Below are 24,117 nucleotides of genomic sequence, written 5' to 3' on the forward strand. Positions count from 1 at the left end.
AAACAATCAAGGACAAAAATGTATCTATTTATTTTTCATTGTATATTTGTGTTAAATAAGGATGTCAGATAGTTGCATTTTCACATAATTCATTTTCAGATGAAAGATAATAATCGAAGATTGATCAGTGACACTGCGCTGATACATTGATAGATATTTTCAGTCTGTACATATAATCATTGGGGAGAAAAATAAACTACCTAAATACATAACAATAATTAACTGAAAATGTTAAATGCTCTAAAAATATTAGCATAATAACATATACATTGTATCATCAAAACGCAACCAAGAAAGTATGTTTATAGTTTGTTTTCAAAAAATTAAAATGTTAGATAGAATTGGTTTCACGCCAAAATGTAATATAGAAGAACAAAAATAATAAAAATATCCAAAGTTTTATGTGAAACGAAAGCTGAAATATTTATTGAGTATAGGATTAACCTATATACATCATGCTGTTGAGAATACATGATCACAACCAGGAAAGCATGAATGTCATTTTGAAACAAATTTGTCACGCCCATTTTCGCGCACCTGTTGTGGAAGGTGGTCATTGCGATATCGCTGGACGTAGAATCTATCAGAGCAAAAAAAGTGTAGGTTTCCGTCTTTCGGAAACCTTCCGGATACCTACCCATTTTGGATCCGGCCCAGATACCTTCTGGAAACCTTCCCCCAAAAATGTCAAAATTTGGGGGGTGCATTTTGTTTATTTAAGTGTGAAACACTAGTGAAAAAATATCTTGAAAATACCAAGAAATTTGAAGGTTGCTGAAGGTTGCTGAAGATATTTGGAAGGTATCCAGGTGCAAATTTTCTTCATGTCTTGTTTCTGGTAAATAATGTTAGCCTGTGCATAACAGATAGCTGTTGTAATATTCTGTGTTACTTCAATGGTAAATATCCTCCTAAAACATATTTGGAGAAGACAATTGTTCAATTTCATATATTGTTCTTTTCAGATGGTAAGGGTATTTAATGAACAAACATCAGTTCTCGTATAATGATATCCTTAAATTTCATGTTCAGACTTCCAGTTTGTACTGAGAAAAAGAAAAAGTCATTGACTATGTGCTCACTTGGGCCTTTGGTCCTAGTGATATGGTAATAAGACTATTTGTAATGGTACATGTACTTGTTATATCCAAAAAGCTGACTTCATTGAAGTTTGCCTCACAATAGCTTTATGGTACTACCGTGAGCTCTTCCTCAGTTACTGTGAATTCTTTTATTGAAAGAGATTGAGAGTTAATTTGACACTGGAATTGTAACCACTGCTCATATATGTGTATTCAAATAATATAATAACTACGTGCTTAATACTTCACAAATATCTCCAGAAATAGGCATTACAGTTATAATTGCAGAAATACTTTATGAATGACCCCTTCACTATTGCCTTGAGTTTACACTTCAACCCTTCATGAGTTATCATTTTTGAGTGTGAATTTGACCTTCAATATCAGTGATAAATATTTCTAAAAAACATCAAAGAGCTATCCAGCACATAAACCAAATATGCTGTCCTTTGGTAGAATTCAACATAACATTGACAATGATATGAAAACAATATAACCAGTATATGTATAAGAGTTACTAAGACTGCAGAAAAAGGGCAATTAAGGTGAAAATGTAGTATATGTAGGTCACGCACGACCTTTTTCCAACTTCGACCCCTGCCCAAAGGAAGAGTTAGACCACAAACAAACGTTTTGTCTGGTTGTGACTTTGACCTTTGACATAACAGATCAATGTGTCATCAGACGTTCTCAGAGCTAAGGAAACATGTGTTATTTATTCCTGAGATGCCCAAGCAATGCATGGTTTCATAAGATAAGTGTGGCTATTAAACTGAGGCAAAATCATGAAACATCCCCATTTACACAGCTGGCAAATGAAACATAAGCAACAATCAAATTATCATTTTTTTTTATTCATATGCCTATAGTATATCACACATTGAACAGTGTTCACATAATGGTTCCTGGTGCAGTATGCAATTTCATCCTATTCTTCAATACTCATAATAGAGTGTGATAACTGTTCGCTTGACAGTACCTACGGATCATGTTCACCAGTTCAGAGAACTTACTTTCCCTCAAACCTTCTTTTCTTTATATATTGCCATGGATAAACAGGAACCAGGATGAGGGGATGCCAGTTGGACTCTATCCCTGATGCATTGTGTTGGTAGAATTGCGAACTTTCCATTTGGTGTTTGGGTCAACAATTAAAGACAATAAGTCCCATTTATCATTCCTTTCAAGTGTTTACCACATGGCTCATGACAAGAATTGCTTGAATGTCCTGGAAGGATCCCACTCCAGCTTGGCATTGATTGGTCTTCTCACATTAGCCAGACAAGCCTTTGTGTGTCCCAGTACCATTTGGCATACAACTTCTTGGTCGGCCTCCATTGAAATAACAGGACCCTCGTCATCGCTGTCTGCAAATCATCTCTGATATCTGAAGGGGTGCACTCTCTGTTAAGGGCTCCCTTGTCTGGTCCTTCCAGACTGTCAACATGGAGTACTCATCCAGGGATCTCAAGCAGGACTTCAGTTTCTGCAGCATTATGTACACAGATTTTAGCAATAAAAAATAATTGTCGCCAAATGTACTTACAGATAGAAGGCAGCAAAATCACTTAAGTTATCATATGTGAGTCTTGTTATATGCCAAACATTTAAGAAAATCACATCTCAAATCTCGACCAGGCAAACCAGTGATTAATGTTATGAATTCGGTACAGACAAACCGATGATAACTGTTATGGACAATATCCCACATCATTGTGGTATGATGACATGTGATCAACGAGCCTACTCACTACCTGATCTTTTTATTTGGCTTGTATAGCAAGCATACACTGCTGGGAATCTTTTTAAGAGATGTCATTTAGTGATTGTTTCAACTCATCAACATGGAAAAATATATATTTACAATCCTTGTCATATAGCCAAACTATTGCTGGATGCGGTGTTAGATAAGTGAGTTGGGTTTAACACTGCTTTGAACAGTATTCCAGATATATCACCGCCTGTTAGCTTGATGTAGGAAGAAAGCCCTAAGTGATGCAGGCCTTTGATGAATCCCACGAGCATGTGTATAACGCTGACAAACCTAGCAACATAATCGGGGAGAACCAGGATTTGAAACCATGACTATAGGTTTCTGCTAAGCCCAAGAGATGCAACTCTGCACAGCTAATTGTAGTGCCTTAGATAATAGGACATCCGTGCCCACAGCGATAAGGAACAAACTGAAGAAATATTTGCAAAATAGCCATATGAACCAAACAGAATAATTTCAAAATATTTATCACTCACTGTTGCTCTTCTCTTGTTCCTCATTGCTTCTCTTCTATGGTCTTTCTTTGCATTGATGCTGCACAGATGACCATCTCTTTTATTCATCCGGACATTCTACAAACATAAGTAGCATCCACATCACAGAAATGTCCAAACTGTACATGTTGTACATTTGATTCAGATGAAAAGACCCCAGTTGTGATTCCGACTTAGAATCACCCTCATTATAATAATTCATGTCAAAAATTCAGAGATGACATTTATCCCCATATTTAACAAATTAACAATATTTCGACAACAAAGTCGGGGTCATTCAACACATACATTACATAGGGAATCACTTGTTCGACAATGCAGAAAGATCCTCACCGAGGTCAATATCATTCCATGAATTATTGCTAAATTTTCTTGAAATGCAGATTAATGCAATGCAGTATTTACTTTTATTTCTAGGCTATTCTTTTGGCTTTTACATGGCACTGTTTTAACAGAGATGTAACCTTGATATGACACTGTGTTCAGAAATGACATGAATAAGATAATACTTTATTATTCCCAAGGAAATTTGGGTTACATTGTAAAAGCACAGAGAAACAAGTATAAGATTCATGATTTAAGTTAAATACACTCATACACACACACAAACACTACGACAAAATAACATCCAAACACCTATCAACTAATAAATTGGGTCATCATACTCTGAGGGCATGGATCTTTGCTGATAATAACAATCATTAGATTGCCTGGTCCATGTTCAATTTGTTACAGGCCGCCATCACAGAGCTGGACTATTGTGAGTGTGATGTTTCAGATTGCATTGAAATATACCATGATGAATACATGTTGTTTGTAATTATCACACACAAAAATACTCACTCAATACTTTGTATCCTCCCTGAGGATGTCTGTGAACCTCCCCACAAACCCTGAACATGCTGAAACAGAAAACAACTAACTTGTTTTAACCCTTTCAAAGTTTCAGTGTGAATTTGTTAAAGATTGATAAGCTGTCATTATTCATTGTAACCCATATCTCACTTTCAGGTGGTTCACGTGGCAACACATGAATGGGACTGAATGCCACGTTTTGTGTGACATGCACTTCGCCAGATTTATACCCTTGGTAACTAACCCTTATAATCAAATCCCAGCGTTATGTTGAGAATAAGGACACGACCCTTAAAAGTCCTACACCTGTAGCTCTTATGCAAGCCCAAATCCAATGTCACAACAAACACTTGATCATAATAATAACAAAAGGTTTCCGAACACAAAAAAACTAAAAGGCCCTTGTCGTTTACAGTAGTAACATGGACATCAGGAAAATATTTAAATCAATCCATTCCAAAAGATCTCTGAATAGAAATCATGGAACATTATGTCTCGAAGCCCTGCTACGTACCTGGCATCCGCAAGCTGCTCTTCCTTCCTTCGGCTGTCAATTGAGTTTTCGAAATACTTGACGTCCTCGTTGTGGGTGGCTCAGACGGATTTCGACCGGGATTTCCGTGTTAGAGGTGATTGAGAACAATGTATCGATACACGCGGTAAGCATATTGCAATCAAGCATCGCGGTGTACATCGATTACACGAGGTTTGAGTGTTTGTCTACATTTGTGTTCCAAAATTGCGCCCTCGGCCATACAAGGAATTAAGGGTAGACTTGCTTGCCCCGGAATAACACGTGTTGGTCACGAATGACGAGCGGTCATTTCTGCAGCAGTAACGGAAAGAGACGATTTTTGCCGATTACAGTTCATAGAGGCCATATTGGGAGCCGCGGGGATTTCGACAGTGTGTATTAGGAAGTATACCTACGTCGTGTATGGAATATGTGTTTGCTTACCATACCTAGATAAGGCAGTGTCACAAGGAATTTCCCAGCGGACGTAATATTCCTACAGCAGAAATGTTTCACAACCTCGTCAAAATTGGCGATTGCAGCTGATGTCATGCAGGGAGCTGAAGACGTGACATATTCAGACAGAGACCATATTATATAGACTGTTATATGGTCTCTGATTCAGGTAAGGAATATGTGAATAATATTGATCACGTATTAAAGTCATTAATTTTATCATCTGTAAGCCACTTATTCATGTTAGTAAAAGTGTGATTTTATTTTTGTAGGATAAGCAATCTACCTAACTTATGTTAATCCTTGCTAATGTATATGATGTAGAAATATGTTTGCTCACTTATATTCCTTTAACTAGATACTCTAATGTGACCCATTTTCTTATTTCATACCGTACCGACAAATCAATCTGTGGTACTCACCAATCTGTGAGAATGGTTTATAGACTAAACTTACTTTTGCAGGTGTGAAGAATCAAGAACAAATTAAATGACAGAAGATTTGCAACAGTGAACATAGTGAAATGGAAGATAAGGCATTTGAAATGGATATGGTATGGATATTTTCCCTTGAACTTGTTGAAGAATACCATGATGACAACTTTATCATGTTGGGAATTTTGGCGGTGGGGTAGCCTAGTGGTTGAGGTGCTGAAGACCAAGGTTCGATTCCTGTCATGGGTAAAATGTGTGAAGTCAATGTCAGATCTCCCTTGCTGTGGTATTGCTGGAATATTTCTAAAAGCAGCGTAAAACCATACCCATTCATTTGGGGATTCCAGGTTGGAATTGATCCCCATCAACCTATGCTAGTTGTAAGAGAGGTTTAATACTATAAGCGAAAACGGCACCTCGCCTAAAGCGAAAACAGCTACTATTGCCTGGTGAAAACAGCACCTTGTTATTTATATTACCTTGGTACCGAACATACATGAAATTAAACTCGCATGGTCACTTGTAAACACAAATAACTGAGAAATGTTCAAAAGGTTTACATAAGAAACTTGCCTCTACTCGCTGACTCTGATTTGGAGATGCAACTAAACTTATTGTGAAAATATAACATGCTTAGATTACTTTGAAGTAAAATAAATGAAATTAAACTTGCAAACACAAATAATTGTGAAATGTTAATCACCTAAAAACAGTTCACATTAGAAATTAGCCCCTACTCATATTTACTCATGATCTGATTGGGAGGTGCAACTAAACTAAAAAGGCGGCTAACGGGATCGGGTGGTCAGACTCGCTGACTTGGTTGATACATGTCATCAATCCCAATTGCGTTGATCGATGCTCATGATATCAATCACTGGATTGTCTGGTCCAGACTCGATTATTTACAGACCGCCGTCATATAGCTGCTGGAATATTGCTGAGTGCGGCGTTAAACAACAAACCAACCAACTCAGATTAGCTCAATGTCAAGCTGAAACTGAGTCTGGCGAAAATGTCAAGAATTGGACTACAGGTATACTATATGTTTCATATTTATTTTTGAAAGTAGGAAATAAATAGTAATTTTATAGAAATTTCATATATATCTCCCCTTTCTGCCAACAACATCACAAGAATGTCTCTCCAGATAACAGACAACGACAATAAGTAGCCCTTTTTGCCAAAACAAGGTGGTGTTTTCGCCTCACCCATAAGAGATAACTTAATAGATCGGGTGATCAGGCTCGGTGACCTGGTTCATGGCATCTGACAGTGCCCATATGACAGTGTGGATTGTTGTTCAAAATATCAATCACTGGATTGTCTAGAATCTTGGGCCTACCTTTAGAATACAGTACCACAAACTTTTCAAACAGGTCACAATACCCTGTGATGTAATTTGTAGTATTTTGTTGCCTGACACACTGGCAAGACAATGCCTTGTGATGTCAGGGGTCATTGGGTGTGCATATATATGCTCTTTTCAGTGGTCTATCCTCTCCAAACGCTATGTTTTTGCATAAGCCCAGCAATGTTGACAGTTTTAATTATTTGTTTACTAAATATTGCCTGCGGCTGCGCATTTTCTATCAAGTGCTTGTTTATGAAAGAACCTTTGTTTTCTATATGTTTTTTATTTCATTTCTTACTTATTCCAGTGGTTAAAATGATTATAAATTGAAACTTATAATGTGCAATAAGCGGGTTATAGCTAAAACGACACCTTAGCAAAACGTCACCGTTTGGCAAAACCCTCGCCGAAACCGAAAACGGCGATTATTACTTGGCGAAAATGACACCTTATTTTTTTTGCCTTGGTAAAATAAATGAAATTAAACTTGGATTGATAACTTGCAAAGACCAATAATTGTGAAATGTTAAAACAAGTTTACATTAGAAATTAGCCTCTACTCCAACTTATCCTATACGCGACTCATTTTATTGTGATAACATGCTTTTAAGTAAAATATACGGAATTAAACACACATCGTCTCATACAAACACAAATAGTTGTGAAACGTTAAAACAAGATTACCTTAGAAAGTAGCCCCAACTCCAATTTACTCGCCGACTCTGATTGGCAGACGCAGCTAACTTATTGTGAATATATTATACGCTTTGAAGTTTAAAGTACTCAATGTCGAGCTGAAACTGTATTTAAGAATCCTAACATGGTGCTGTCAGATCACAATTATTCACAGTGGCCTTTCAATGTATCATTTGAACATGTTGAAAGGTTTTACAAGAGATATTTGTCAGTAATAACTAATGCTATTTCTGCCCTTACATTACAACAAATAAATCAACCAATATGGAACTATTTTATTGATATGTGGCAACAAACATCTATACAACAATACTATCAGTTTTAGCAATAATGTAGTTATTAAATTGTAAGTAGATAATTCAAGTATGAAACCATATTGATTAAATCTAACAGATTCTGACATAAATGCATGTATCCATGAATTCTTTCAATGTTTTCCTGGACATAATTTTCAACATTACCATATTAAGCCATTTTTATATCATATTCATGTGTATAATGATACATATTATTTCTAATAATGGCGTATTTTGGACACACAAATATAAAGTTAACCAATACTTGCCGTAACAGGCGACTATGCTTGTCTGAAGAGTTGACTAATGGGATCGAGTTGCGGTCGGGCTTGGTGACTTGGTTGAAGCATGTCATTGATCCCAATTGTGTTGGTCGATGCTCATGATGTCAATCACTGGACTGTCTGGTCCAAACTCGATTAATTAGATATAGCCGGAATAACGCTGAGTGCGGCATAAAACAACAAACCAAACCAAATCATAAAAAGCGCCACAAGTGCGGGATGGGTCATTTGAAATTAACAAGTTTTATGTGAACTTAAATCACTACAACCTGATCTGAGTTGTGAAAAGATATGACTTTGATTCAGTGAAAATTTGCGTCATGATAGTTTCAACTGTTGGCACAGTTATTCTAAACAGTTAATCTGTTTTTTGTTCAGTTTCTGTTTATTAATTGTTAAATGTCTTTGTGTTTAAATAAGCTTTGCCTCTTCACCAACCCTATTCCTCTTTTGGAATAAATAGTGTCTAATTCAAATACCATCACTACTAATCATCCTAGTGAACAAATCAAAGAAATGCACATCAAAACTGTCATTATTATATATCTGATATCTGATTAAGTAGAAAAAACTGTAATCAAGCAAGATACATTTCCTTGGTCCCCAGAATGACTGACTGATTGATATAGAAGATTTAACGTGCGCTTTCCGACTGCAGCGTATTTCGCACACGGGAAGGGTGAAAGTGGTGTGTGCAACCCAAGAGGGGGTTTTTAGGGGTTGCTTATATTGATATTTTGAAATTTTTAAATTTGGAATAAATGCCGAGGTGGGTGGAGGAGGGAACTAAGGGAGCCGGGTGAGGTGGGTGTTTGTATGTTTATTGGATTTTGGATTGGTAGATTAATTAGTTTTTAGATGCGCTTAATTAGGTCTGTTTTGATTAGGAATACGTCTAGGGCCTTGAAGTTTTCTAGTTTATTTTGAGGGTTAAGTATTTCATCTAGAGTAGGACCCTTATTTAGATTGAGGTTGGTTTGTAGTGTGGTTCTGTGTGTTTGGTAGTGGGTGCAGTGGATGAGTGCGTGTTCTGTGGTTTCGGGTTGTTTGCAGTGGGGGCAGTTTCCTGTGGTGTGTGTTTTAAGTTGTTTTAGGTGGTTATTTAGGTTCGTGTGTCCTGTTTGGAGTTTTGTAATTAATCTGTCAATTTTTTTTGAGGGGTGTAGGATTTTAGGTTTGGCTAGTGGTTTTCTGAGCACTTTTTTGATTTGGCTATTTGAGTTTTGATATTGATTATGCCATTTTTTGGTTATTTTTTGTTTGTTTACACTTTTAATTTCTGATTTTGAGATGGGTAGGTTTAGGCTTATTTCTGGTATTTTGAGAGATAATTTAGCTGCTTTATCGGCGCTTTCATTGCCGTAAATTCCTACGTGGGCGGGGATCCACAAGAAGGTTATTTGTTTGCCTGCTTTTGTTAGGTCGTTGGGGCTTTTAAGTATTTGGTTTATTAATTTAGGTCGTTTTTTGGTATTTTTGTTTTGGAGGGCTTGTAGTCCACTAAGGGAGTCGGTGAGAATTAGGATTTTTGTGTTGTTTTTAGATTGTTGGTTATGCAGGGCTGAGGCCATGCCCATAAGGTCGGCCGTGAATAAAGATTGGTTGTTAGGGAGTCGGTAAGATTGTGTGGATATAACTGGTTGTGTGGTATGGACTCCGAAGCCTGTGTGGTTGGAGTTCGGGTCTGAAGATCCGTCAGTGTATATGTGACACCAATTTGGCCAATTTTCGTGTATGTATGCAAGTGTGGTGGTTTTAGCTATGTTTGGGTCGGTTTGTTTATTTATTTGGTTAGCTAGCGTTGTGTCTATTTGGGGTATTTTGAGTTTAGGGGTGAAGATATTTGATTTTTTGCAGTTTTGTTTAAGATTTTGAGTTTGGTGTTCATTGAGGTAGTTAGTTATTCTTTGGGATATTGGGGTGAGTAAGGGGTGTGTGCGAGCTAGAGCTTGGTTTCTTGGGCTAATGTTTTGGTTAAATAGGTTTTGGATGAGAGGGTTTGTTTGGGACGCGGCCCAGAAATTAAGGCTTAGATGTTCCCTGCGTAGATTTAGTGGCATTTCTCCTGTAAGGGCCTGAAGTGAGGTGTAGGAGGTGCCATGTTGGGTGCGTGTAATTAGTTTAAGGGCTTGGTATTGTATTGAGTCAAGTTTTTTAGCTAGAGAGTTGTTTAGGGTGTTGTATATGGCGCAGCCGTAGTCTAGTTTTGATCTAATTAGTGTTGTATATAGTGAGAGGAGGGTATCTTTGGAGGCTCCCCAGTTAGAGCCGGTGAGACATCTTAGTGTGTTAAGGTCTTTGCTGCATCTAGTTTTTAGGTTTTGGACGTGAGCCTCCCAGGTGAGATGTTGATCGAAAATAAGTCCTAAGAATTTGGTTTGTTTTTGGAATTTGATTGTTTGGTTGTTTAGCTGGAGGATTGGGTAGGCAGGTTTCATGTTTTTATGTTTGAATACTACTCCTGTTGTTTTATCTGAGTTAAGGGAGAAGCCCCATTTGTCTGCCCATTGTTGTATTTTATTTAGAGATTTTTGGATTAAGTTTTCTGCCATTTTAATGCTTTTTGTGCGGATCCATAGGGCACCGTCATCCGCGAATTTTGAAGTGTTTAGTTTAGGGGATAAGCCCTCGAATAGGTCATTTATCATTATATTGAAGAGGGTTGGGCTGAGGATGCTGCCCTGGGGAGTGCCATTTTCTAGGGGACACTGGTCCGATAGCGTATGGTCTATACCCACGGTAATTTTGCGATTGTTTAGGAAATCTTGGATGAAGTTTATTATTTGGCCTTTTAGTCCTATTTTTTTTAGTTTTTGTATTAGCCCGTGGTGCCATACCATATCGAAAGCTTTAGAGAAGTCAAGGAATATGCCTATGGTGTATTGCTTGTTTAGCTGTCCTGTTTTTATATCCTGTTCTAGTCGGACAAGGTTATCGAGAGTTGATCGGCCAGGAGTGAAGCCGCTTTGGTCGGGGTTTATGATGTTGTTTAGGTCTAGGTAGTGCTGTAGCCTATTTTTAGTCATAAGTTCCATAATTTTGCAGAGATTTGAGGTTAGGGAGATGGGCCTATAGGAGTTTGCCTGATCTGCTGGTTTATTTGGTTTAGGTATTGGGATTACTTGAGCTTCCTTCCATGAGGATGGGACCTGTCCGTTTAGGTAGACTAGGTTGTATAGTTTAAGTAAAGTTTGGAGTAGTTGGTAGGTAAGTGTTTGATTATTTGGTAAGAAGTGAGGTCTAGGCCAGGGGCTGTTCCATTTTTTCTATTGTCTAGTACGTGATTTAGTTCTTCTATGGTGTAAGGTTGATTTATTTCTAGGTTGTCTTGTCTGTTTTCTCTGGAGAATTTGGTTTCTTTATTTAGTTTATCTTGGAATTTCTTACTGAAGTTACTGTTGCTACTAACTTTAGAGAAGTGTTTGGCTAGGTTGTTGGCCTTTTGGGTGGGGTTAGTTGAGTTGTTTATATTGGGGCTTTTTTTGTGCCGTTTGATGCCTCGGATGGCCTGAATTTTGCCCCACACCTTCCTAGCGTCGGTGTGGTGGTTTAGCTCCTCACAGAATTTTTTCCAGTTTTTGGTTTTAGCAGTTTTAACTAGGTTTTGGACTTGGTGGTTAAGTTCATGAGCTGTTTTGAGATGAGAGGGGTCTCGTTTAGCTCTGTTGAAAGCTGATTTGCGTTTTAGTCTAGTTAGCTCTATTTCCTCATTCCACCAAGGGACAGTGGGTTTTCCTGGGTTGGATGATTTGAAGGGGATTGCGGATTTGGCTGCGTTGATTATGAAGTTAGTTAGGTTTTGACAGAATGTTTCGGGGTCTGTTGTTTCTAAATCGTTTAGATTAGCTTCGTTGCATAATTCTTGGAATTGGTCCCAGTTGGCGTTTTTGTACTGAAATTTAGGTTCCTGTTTAGGGGTTTGATTTGGTATTTTTATATTTCCTAGGGTTATATTTATAGGAAAGTGGTCGCTGCCTAGAGGTACTGGGTGGACGTCCCACATCAGACTTTGTGCTAAGTCTGGCGTACATATTGTTAAGTCGATAGCCGACATGGTGTGGTGGATTTTGTCGTATCTAGTTGGTTGGTTATTGTTTAATAGTATTAGGTCATTTTTTTCGATCCACTCTGATATTAGTTGTCCATGGTTGTCTAGTTTATCTGCAATGCCCCAGGTAGGATGATGGGCATTGAAGTCTCCTAGGAAGATTGTTGATTTATTTCCTAATTGGTAAAGGATGTCTAGGTCTGTATCTTTAATTGGTTTTAGTGTTGAGTGAGGTCCCCAGAAGCATAGTAAACGGACTTGATAAGTTGAATAGCAGTCAGCGTGGATGTAAATGCACAACTGACTAAGCCGTCACTACTCAATTAAGTAATTAACAGACAATTGCAAGTGCTAATACCCACCCGACACTAATTGCCCTGTTAATCCCTAGTCCACAATGAGTTGACATTAAGTTCATTTTGCTAATTAGGTGTTTTTAGAGGAGCAAGGTAATCAACTTCAAAGGTGGGTCAGGCTTTGATCATGTGTTCTGTAGAAGAGATGATGTCACTTGTTTATGTTTATTTAGGATTAGCTACATCCCTTGATGCTACCAAGGCAGCCCTTGAGAATATCAGACAGTTTGGCTGGACACAAACAGATGTCTTCCTTGTAGCACACTATGTGTCAGACAAGGACTTTGATCACTCTGTGCAGATGCATATCAATGCATAAAGAACATTGGGTAGATGATTCAATAATGTCACGCAGGTCAAAGTTGGGTTTCACTGTATTTAGAAACAGACGATGGATCCAAAACTTTATAACAGTAATTATGATTAATTTAAACTTTGCCAGACCAATATTTTTGGCAGATTTGCATGTTATTGTAAATCTTCATTAAGTTATTTTTCAAAAAGATAAGATAAGATATGATAAAGATATGATGATGATTTTAGTCAAGAATATTGCCATGAATACTTTAATTCAGATCAGAACAAACAGGGAAGGTCACCCCAAAACTGTGAGAGTCTCTAGGGGAGGGGCCGGTCATGTAAAAAGGGTTATGAAAAAATGGACAATAAAATATAAAGTGCTTTGCATTTTCTTTCAGGGAGGGTAGTGTCAGAAATGAATGAGAACATACCGGTAATACATGACCGGCCCCTTTAATGTTACGTAATATACATAGTTTTTAGTTGATGGTTCAGGTTGTGCTTTTCAGTTGAATTTCTTATCACTGTCTATGTCGGACTACCAATTAACGGTAGATATTAAATATCCATAATAACTTAGATAAATACTTCTACAGTCTCATCCGAATTTGTCAAATTTTGAATTTCAATATAGCTTCCAATAATGAATGAATGAATTTGAATGTGCGCATGCGTGAGTTTGAACAGGGTGGACGTGTTTTTCTTAGCTCCCACCATGGGGATCTCTCTTTCCCAATATAGAGCTAAAATAGGACTGTTTGTACAACCAAACAAAGCGAGAAGAAGCATGAAAGGTATCAAAATTAGCAAAAAGTGTTTCTCGATGTGCCTCCGGGTTTTGATCTGTCTGAGTTTGCTACTTGTAGCAGATGGTTGTGTCGAGACGAACCCAGGCCCACCTAAGTCCGGCCCCGCACACAATACCCGAAATCAGTCAACTTTGTCCGTGTCTGAAACAGGATCGTTACAGATATCGGCAACAGAAAATGAAAACAGCGACTTGATGGCGATTTTAATGGACATTAAATCTAACACCACGGACATAAACAATAAATTTGAGAGACTCGATGACAAGGTCACAAAAATGGCGTCTGATTTCCACGAGCAGCTAGCCTCGCTTCAACATGAAAATACACAACTGAGACTTTCTCTGTCTAGTTTGGAAGAAAAACTCGAGGATCAAGAGTGTCGTGAGCGGCGTAACAACTTAATATTCCATGGAATATCTGGAGAGAGGGGCAAAACATGGGATCAGTCCGAGTCAAACGTGAGAGAGTTTCTGCGCGACGAGTTACACATGGAGAAGGCAAATGATATTGTTATTATTCGTGCTCACCGCCTCAACCCTGGCAAAAGTGATTCTCCTATCATAGCTAAATTCCTACTGACAAAAAAGACAAGAGTGATATTTTCAAGAGAGGACGGGAACAACAAGATAGAAATCACCGATCACGTGTAACAGAGGATTTCCCACAGAAAATACGAGAGGATAGACGCGCACTGTCTACCTACTTTCAAGAAGCCAGAGACAGCGGGAAACGACCTAAGATACGTGTTAACAAGCTTATTGTGGAAGGGCAGGTATATATGTACGACCGACAAGACAAGTGTGTGAAGAAGGTGTCTACAGGTGGGGGTACGCATCGTGATGCAAGGCCCTCTTTTCGCGATCGTTCATGGAGTGATTTGTTTGGACCCGGAAGCAACACAAACCGAGACACACCTCCTTCAGGGGAGTTAACTCCTACCAATTTTGGTAGGTGATGTGACGGCCACGGCCCAACATTTGATATTCTCTCGTGGAATATAGAAGGACTTGCGAAAATATGAAAACTCGACATCTCAGGTAAAAAGTCTTTGTGAACATTTTGACTTGATCGCGTTTTGTGAGTCATTTGTGAGACGGTCCGATGAATTCTCGGACTTCTTGTCCGGTTTTCGTGCGCTAAACTGTGTCCGTCCCAAGACACACACGTTTGGGCGATATAGTGGTGGTATCACTGTTTTGATACGCTCTCATTGGCTAGATAGTGGACTGTTATGTAGGCTTTATGATAATTTTGAAAATACTGTTGTACTTTTATTCAAAACATCAAGTTTATCATGGGACTCTGACTGTGTTTTGATATTTACTTATATCTCACCCGAAAATTCACCAGTTAATGAGAATATAGATAGTGATGGATTTACTCATCTTGAAAACTACTTGAACATTATTGTTGGGGAACACCCACACAAGCATATATTTCTTGCTGGTGATCTTAATGCAAGGACAAAGGACTTCCTTGACTATATCCCGGATGACAATATTGACTTTATTCAGAGAGATGTTGATGATTATCCCTCTGATACATTTGATATGCCAAGAAAAAACAGAGACTCAGTGATACATAATAATTTTGGCAAAAGACTTGTTGAATTGTGTAGGACCTTGTGTATTCACACATTGAATGGGAGATTGTTTAATGATACAAATGGTGAATTCACATGTTTCACTCATAATGGATCAAGTGCTGTGGATTACATGATTGCCTCCTCTTCTCTTTTTCCATATTTCTCTAACTTTGGGGTTGGTACACAGGATCACTCCAATCACTTCCCATTATATTGCTCACTCAATATTCAGGGTACCTCATCTGGTAAATATAGTCAACCCCCAGCCCCAGGTAATACAAGGAGTAACTCCAACTGTAATCTGGAAAAGGAAGGTGGAGGCAGTTGGGAGAAATATGTGTGGAATGAAGGTGCTAAAGAAACCTTCTTGCACAAGCTTGAGGGTATATTAGTAGAGCATTATGATTATATTTTACAACTAGCTAATAATAATTGTAATACAGCAGTATCTTGTTTAGTCAGTTATTATCAAGAAGCTGCAGAACACACCAAAAAAAGTATATGGTTTAAATTCTAACTTCAGGAGAAATCAGCAGCCTCCCTGGTGGGATGATGAACTTGAATTAATTAAACATGACAAATACAAAGCCCTGAGAGCTCACAGAGATCATGGGGAAGATTTTTCACTTTTTAGACACTTAAGATCAATGTTTAAAAATGCTTTTAGTAGAAAGAAAAACTCATTTCTTGAAGCACAGAGAGAAAAACTGATAGCTGCAAGAGACAACCCAAAGTTGTTCTGGAAACTGCTCAAGGATAGTAAACCATTTAATGCAGTCACTCAATCAATTAATACTGAGCAATGGACTAACCATTTTATGTCTCTTCTTTTTAGGCAGGATCTTGCACTTGATAGCAGTATGTACCTTATCCCTGACAATAATGATCTAACCATTAACATTCCTATGCTAGCAGAAGAAATATCAAGTCAAATAAAACAGCTTGGGAATAATAAATCCCCTGGGCCTGATGGTATTGCTGCTGAATTTTTAAAGTCTTCAGAGAAACAAATTACACCAATTTTAGTTATTACATTTAACAAAATCTTTGAGAGTGGTAACTTTCCAGATGTGTGGGGGAAAAGTATCATCTGTCCTCTGTTCAAGTCTGGTGATATGAATGATGCCAACACTTATAGAGGTATATCACTCATTGATACCATATGCAAAGTATTTACATCTATTCTTAATGCTAGACTACAGAGGTGGTGTGATGATAACAATATCATTGACGAATCTCAAGCTGGATTTAGACCCAACTATTCCACGACAGATCATATATTTTCACTACAGGCCATTATCCAAAAGTATGCATGTAAAAAGAAAGGAAGGTTCTACTGCTTATTTGTAGATTTCTCAAAAGCTTTTGATAATGTTGATCACAATATGTTGTTACAGAGTTTGGCTGATATTGGTGTCTGCGGAAAGTTTCTGTCTATTATTACATCAATGTACAATAAACTGTGTGCCTGTGTTAGAACACCTACTGGGTTATCCAAATACTTTAAGTGTAATATAGGTACCCGTCAAGGATGCATCCTCAGCCCTCAGATGTTTTTAATATTCATAAATAAACTTGTAAATTTTATGGAAAATTATGGAGGACAAACTGTCTTTATTACTAAAGACTGCCCAGCAATATATGCACTTATGTTTGCTGATGACGTGTCATCTATTGCTGATACACCTTTAAATTTACAAAAGAAGATCAATGCCTTGGAACATTTTTGCAATACCACAGGCATGAAGGTAAACTTGAAGAAAACAAAAGTTATGGTATTCAGAAATGGTGGACCCCTTAGACATTATGAAAAATGGAAATTTAATAGTGTATATATTGAAACCGTGTCGTTTTATAGATATTTGGGTATTGTGTTCACGCCCAAACTTGTTTGGACTAAGGCACTAAATACTCTTGCTGCACAGAGTAACAAGGCCATTATGACATTATATAGATATCAAAAGAAAGTTGGTAATATACCCTGTCAAGATTTATTTAAGATATTTGATGCTATGATTGTGCCTATTGTCTGTTACGGCGCAGAAATATGGGGCATCTCATATTGTAAAATTATTGAAGATGTACAGAACAAAATGTGTAAATGGTTTCTAAATACAGGTAAAACAACAAACAATGCAATGGTTTTAGGAGAGTGCGGAAGAGCCCCTCTCCAACTTGTGTATACCACAAGGGCCATCAAGTATTGGTGCAGGCTACTGCGTTTGGACGAGCGCAGACTGCCTCGCCAATGTTATTTAATGCTCAAATCACTGGACCATTCTGGTCGCACCACATGGGCTACTCACATTAAGAATATTTTGTTTAAATTAGGTTTTGGATATGTATGGTTAACACAAGATGTTGGCAATGTGAAGGTATTTATTCATCTTTTTAAGCAAAGATTATTTGATAACCTTCAACAATCATGGTGTAGTTCTATCAATAGTATATCTGATACCTTTTATTATAAACATTTTAAATCCCTGTTGAATGTAGAAAAATATCTTACACTCCCCATACCAGTACATCTGAGAATATGTATGACTCGTTTCAGATGTAGCAAGTTTAAACTTGCAATTGACTTGGGGAGATACACAAATGTCCCATACACTGAACGCTTATGTAAATATTGTATAGAAAATGGTATACCTTTTATTGAAGATGAATTTCATGTTTTACTTGTATGTGAGCGTTATTCAGCCCTAAGAAATATGTATCTTAAACAGTATATCAAGTTTCAAACTGTAACATCTTTTACTGAAATTATTTCATCAGAAAACTTTGATGTTGTATATAACACATGTTTATATCTATATAAAGTCCAACGGCTAAGAGAAACTTAAATCGACTACTTCCTTGGCATGCGTAGTTCATGCAATCAAACATTGTCTGTATTATGGGCCTATGGCCTTCTTACTGAATAAACTGTCTGTCTGTCTGTCTGAATGAATTTGGTGAGAATATCTATTGTCCGAAATCCTAATGTACTTTCTTTTGTATTTGGTGTGCTAGGGTAGCCTAGTTGGTCAAACGTTCTCTGTAACCCGGGTTCGATTCCCCACATGTTTGTACAATGTGTGAAGCCCATAGCTGGAATATTGCTAACAAGCTGCATGAAACTATACCAACTCACTCGCTCATTATGTTGTATTTTGAGATCACTTACATGACCTGTGTGATTGAAAGTTTTGATTATTATGAATAGTTCTGCTGTTTTTATGTATAAGAACCTATGTAACTTAGTTTTGCATTGTCTTGTTTACCCTTCCTTATATTTTGATGTAATGCAAACATTCCAGCAAAATTCAGGTGAACCTTGTGGCGCTTAAGGTATTGTCTGAACACTTTTCTGTTTGCAATGGCTTATTTACATGTTCAAAGATTGGTTAAATATCAGTTGCAAGATAAATTGTCAATACCTCACTGTTCGAGAAAACAACTTTTTACATTTGTAAATATGTGTTTCATAATTTTTGAATAACACGTTTCTAAAGATGTTATGAATTGTTTCAGGTACCTGGATTTCACAATCTGACACCAGCTACATTTAAGAAGATCATGCTCAGACATGTCAGACAAGGGACTCGCCGGATGATGAACAATCCTCCCGATAACAACCGACGCTGACTATACAAATCTGAATGACTTTTGTCATTGAAGACTCTGTTCTGTAAGTTCTTGGAAACACCACTGGCTACTTTATGCTAGTTCTCTTGCTTGATCAAATTTCAATTTGTGATATGTACCAATAAAATGTCATATAATCAATAAATAGGATTTTTTTTCCAAAAACATTATTTGTTTTGCTTCATAAGTTTCAAGAAATATGATACTGATCAGCCATAACATAGGTGCTGAACAAATATAAAATATACTAATGCCCTGAATGTTTTCCTACTATAAATACAGCTCACTTATCAAAAGTTGTAGTTCCACCTTAGTAGACAAATGACATAGATAATTTTTTCTGTACTTTATTTAGGTGTTTTCTATGGAAAATTGTATTCTGTTTCGTACTCCCATGAAACTACACTGTCCAGATATAACAAGTACTGATACCGTTCCAACCTAATCTTTTAATCTCACCAGTGTCAAATGCCAAAGCATATAGCCAATGACTTTCCCTTTTTTTCTGAGTGAGAATGGTGTTATGCCACTTTTAGCAATATCGCAACAATATCACGGTGGGTGACACCAGCAATAAGCTTCAGACATTTGTACCCATGTCGCGAATCGATCTTGTGAACAATGCATGCCCACAGATCTCAGTTTTAGGAGGATATTTACAACTAAAATAACAACAACAATATTACAACAGCTATCTCATATGCACAGGCTAACATTAATAAACAGAAACAAGACACGAAGAAAATTTGCATCTGAAAACCTTCCAGATACCTTCAGCAACCTTCAGCAACCTTCAAATTTCTTGGTATTTTCAAGATGATTTTTTTTGGTGTTTCACACTTAAATGAACAAAATGCACCCCCCAAATTTTGACATTTTTTGGGGAAGGTTTCCAGAAGGTATCCGGGCCGGATCCAAAATGGGTAGGTATCCGGAAGGTTTCCCTACCTAGGCAGAACCCTGCACTATTTTGCTGTGCATGTAGCTTGACTATGGCTGAGCGCGGTGATTATCAAACAAACATACAAACTAACAAACAAACAAACAAATTGTTTTCAGATCCTATCAAGCCCCCGACGACAAAACTCCTGGTGGCTCCATTTAACACACTTATGGAAATACCTTTCTACCAGATAAACCTACAAGACAACTCATGGAAGATGTACCCGAACATAAAGTCATTGAGGGTTGCTGCCTTTGCCTATGTTCACTATTCAAGAACGCTAATAATAGGTACTATCAAACCGTATAACATCGTCGCTTACCCTGTAGATGGCGGACACCAAGTCATGCTTAAAAGGAAAGTAGCCGTCACAGACATTGCAATGGATGACAACCAGAATCTTGTGTTCGTGACCACCTGGACTCCACGTCGCGCTGTCTGCAAAATGACTCCCGAGGGAAAAAGATACAGGTGCTTTGTCAAACTGTTGAGGGTGCTTTTTCACTATGTCTTGATACTAATCATAAAATGTTCTATACGAGTGTTATGTATCAAGTTGTGTCATATACATATGAAGGTAAGAATAAGAAGATTGTATTTGAAGGTTTAAGGATATATGTTTTGGCGTTAGATGAAGTTGCACAAATATTGTACTACAACAATGACCATACATTAATTCAGAATCATTTATCCAGTAACACCAGTCAAATAGTAACCACTTTTGAGTTCACGCCAAGGAATATTGTCTACCATGGCGGTGATATGTATATATCGTCTTCGGTTTCTTCCAATGAGGTCGGTGTCTGGAGACATTTCATTTATACCCAGATACTGAAGATGTCCAAAAAGACAGCAGCGCATCTCATTATGATTGCTATACCTCAATAGGGACCACTACCACTACCACTACCCCGACCATCTTGGTAATGACAATGTGAAGGGGGTTGTGGGGTGTGAGTTGTGGGGTGTTGGATGTGGAGTATGGGGTGTTGGATGTTGGGTGTTGGGTTGGGGGTGTTGGGTTTGGGGTGTAGGGTGTGGATTGTACTTTGTAGGCCTAAACATGCGTTTATAAGTTACTTTTGACGTATGATGACCTTATAAAATGTTGTTACCCCTGCTCATGCACCCGTTGTCAGCAGCGATGGGGTAGCCATCAGGTTAAAGCGTTCGCTCGTCAAGACGAAAAACCGGAGTGTCTGAAACTAATCCCACCTCTGACAAAAATCCAATAACAATTATTATTTCTAGCTAATGATTTATCTAACTTTTGATTATACAGCCAGTGACACCTTATCGTATTATACTTATAGACATTAATCGAAAATGTTGCGTTATGTTTTGTTTTGTGTTTCAAAAGTTGAATTGTATCGTCACAGAGAAGCAATGGTGTTAGGTTTTTCCCACATAAGCTAAACGAATAAACTAAATGTATACTGTTGTTTTAAGCAGGACTATACACTTGATGAGTAAGTCATCCACCCTATACCCCAAACTCACAGAAGCGCTTTGGCTAAATTTTGATGTGGTACTGCTTCTAAACAAATTGAATTAGGATGGTTTATTGACATGTCTTTGTTGGAAATGTTTGCAGTATCTAAATGTTGTTGAAGATAGATGCCATGTTACTTCAAACTGTCGAGAGTATAATGCTGATTGCCACGAGATAAGTTCAAGTTTTATCAAATCTGTATATTCCGTCAGATAATATTTTTGTCCTTTTCCCACCAAAAAATGCCACCAAAATAAATGGATACAATTTAGAAGAGTCTCTCTTAACTCTTATCGTCGTATGGACTGGCACATGTATTGATTTTAATATACCAACAACAAAAGTTCCTGTGACACCAATATTTTCATGTATTTTTCAAACAAGTAAAGTTTGGTTTTCAATGTTGTAGTACATGTATGGAATCAAGTCACAAAAGTTGACTTTTATGCAAGCCCCGTGCAATTCAGAACTCAGGAATGGGTATAAAAACGTGTGCGTTAACGGGATTCCATATGCATTATTTAGCTGACAACAACCAATCGGAAAAACAACAAAATTACGCAATTATTCAACATTACAAAATGCCACGCCTGTCCGAAAATGAGCGTCTGCTAGCCATTGGTATACTTGAAGCAGGATCGAGTCAGCATGATGTTGCAAGACAATTTAACGTCCACAGAAACACCATTTGGTGCAGCACCAGATGCGTTCGAATTAGTAACCATCTTAGCTGTGGCTGACTGCTTCTTTGTTGGTATTCCAGACTTGTTTCTCTTTAAGTCAAACTCTATTTCTCTCAAACAAAGTCGTAGGTCATCGAAATTGTTGATGGCATCAAACTTAAGAGCAGCAACACCCTTCAGTCCAGACTTCAGTCAGTCCCACATACGAGTCCTCAACATCTCATCCTGTTCTTCCTCTTGAAAAGGGTGGTGCTCCGTTATCTGGTATAACATATTCACAAGCCTACAACCCCATGTGGTGACATCTTCATCCTCTCTCTGAAAACAACTATAAAAGTCAGACATGAGAGTAGCTCTCCTACGTATTGTTCCAAAGGCACTCTTCATCTTGGATAACAGGTTGTCAACGGTAGCATTGCTTCCAAGTTTCATGGCAATAAGAGCTGCTCCACCTTTCAAAGATTTCCTCATAGCCTGCAGAATGACATCATGGGAGTGGGTCTTAGACTGGAGTAGACAGTCAACTTCAAATCGCCATAAGTCATAGGGAGTATCTTTGCCTGTTTCTCCACTGAAGAAGGGTATCCTGGGAAAATAATAAAATGAAGCAGTGGAATTTTGTCCTTCCTTGACTGATGCTGATGGAAGAGTTGGCTTGACATCTGGTTCAATGAGTAAACCTTCCTGTTTGGACGTGTCCTTGAGCCAAGTCTTGAAATCTTCAGTGTTGTCAATCTTCTGTGCCATTCCCATCTTCTCAAAGATGGTTAGCATAAGTTCCTCCTGATTGAGTTCCATAGTGCAGGTTGGTAGGCAAGGTTTATATAAAAGTTGGAAGTAAAGGCTTACGGAAATCACACAATTACCCCAAAGTAATTCACTGTTACCAAACACCAAAGCTTGAAATGGCAAGCAAAATGATGCTATGTATTGGTTCATTCAAAGGTGAACTGTATCCACATTTGTAATTTGACAACACCCACATACAGGTACGAAGGTTGCAGATAAGGTTAGGTATGTGTATAGCTAACTACCAGTAAACACCTAAAACAACTAGTGACACTATGGTAACAGCAAGTCAGAAGCTGAAAGAAAACAAGTAGCATTACTGTTGCCCAAGGGAGTCACACCTGGAATGAAACAATTTAATAAATTCATCAGTTGCCAACCTTGATGCAGGAAGGAAGGAAGCAGACTGGAACCAGCGAAACCAAAACCCCAAAACTTGACTGTAGCAGACTAAGTGAACACCTAGCATATTGGTAATAATCAACTGATGTATGTTATCTCGCCAAGACAAACAAAGTTAAACAGAACTTTCCGTATATGGTAATTGGACGGAAAAACGACTAAAAATTCATTAAAATTGATTAATTGGTCAGCGTCTAGAAAGTGTCCAGAAAAGGGTCGAGTTTTTCAAGCGTAAAATGGACGGAAAAACGATGCTTTTTGCTGCGCCTTGTACAACTGTTAACGGCCAATCAGATGGCGCTGGTCCCCCGACGCACGTGATGTCGAAGGCTTCCTTTCGGAAGCTTTAGGTTTCGTATTTCTGGCATGCCTTGCTCTAGTATCTGTCCCGCGCAGTGCAGCGAGGTTTGCTGATAAGCTAGTTTTAGGATATGTTACATGTTAATGGAATTCAGACACGCGCCAAGAAGTCAAACCAAACAATGTTACTAAGTTTATTGTGGTAACGGCTATGTACAGTTACCCCTATCGGATAATGGGTTGTGTTTCATTTGGTTATAACAATAACTAATTTTTTAATGTGAAGTTTACAAGATATACGACTTGGACGCCAGGTCGGTCACATGACGTTCTTCACGTGACTGTATTCTTGAAAAGGCGTAAACACTGACTACTTCCACATTCCTGGGGAAAACCCTTGGAATTCCCTGGTACGAATTCATACAGAAGCGTGGTTGCAAGCCCATTTAAGGATACCCTCGATGCAACCAATCCCAGAGAGAAAAAACACGAAACAAAATCCAAACTGTCGCAGTGACAATTTACAGAAATCTATGAATTTACC

The 24,117-nt window shown here is 38.0% G+C and overlaps 1 long non-coding RNA gene across 1 annotated transcript; it reads right to left on the reverse strand.

Annotated features, from left to right (window-relative positions):
- Window positions 1-2,316: 2,316 nt before the first annotated feature.
- LOC125379258 lies at window positions 2,317-4,874 on the reverse strand. Its single transcript, XR_007220646.1, has 4 exons — window positions 4,720-4,874; window positions 4,194-4,252; window positions 3,333-3,428; window positions 2,317-2,568 (listed from the first exon to the last, which is right to left on the reverse strand). It is a non-coding gene; the product is annotated as an uncharacterized LOC125379258 (long non-coding RNA).
- Window positions 4,875-24,117: the final 19,243 nt, after the last annotated feature.

The sequence above is a fragment of the Haliotis rufescens genome, unplaced genomic scaffold (assembly GCF_023055435.1).
Source record: "Haliotis rufescens isolate VD_foot unplaced genomic scaffold, xgHalRufe1.0.p SCAF_14, whole genome shotgun sequence".
Lineage (NCBI taxonomy): Eukaryota > Metazoa > Mollusca > Gastropoda > Lepetellida > Haliotidae > Haliotis > Haliotis rufescens.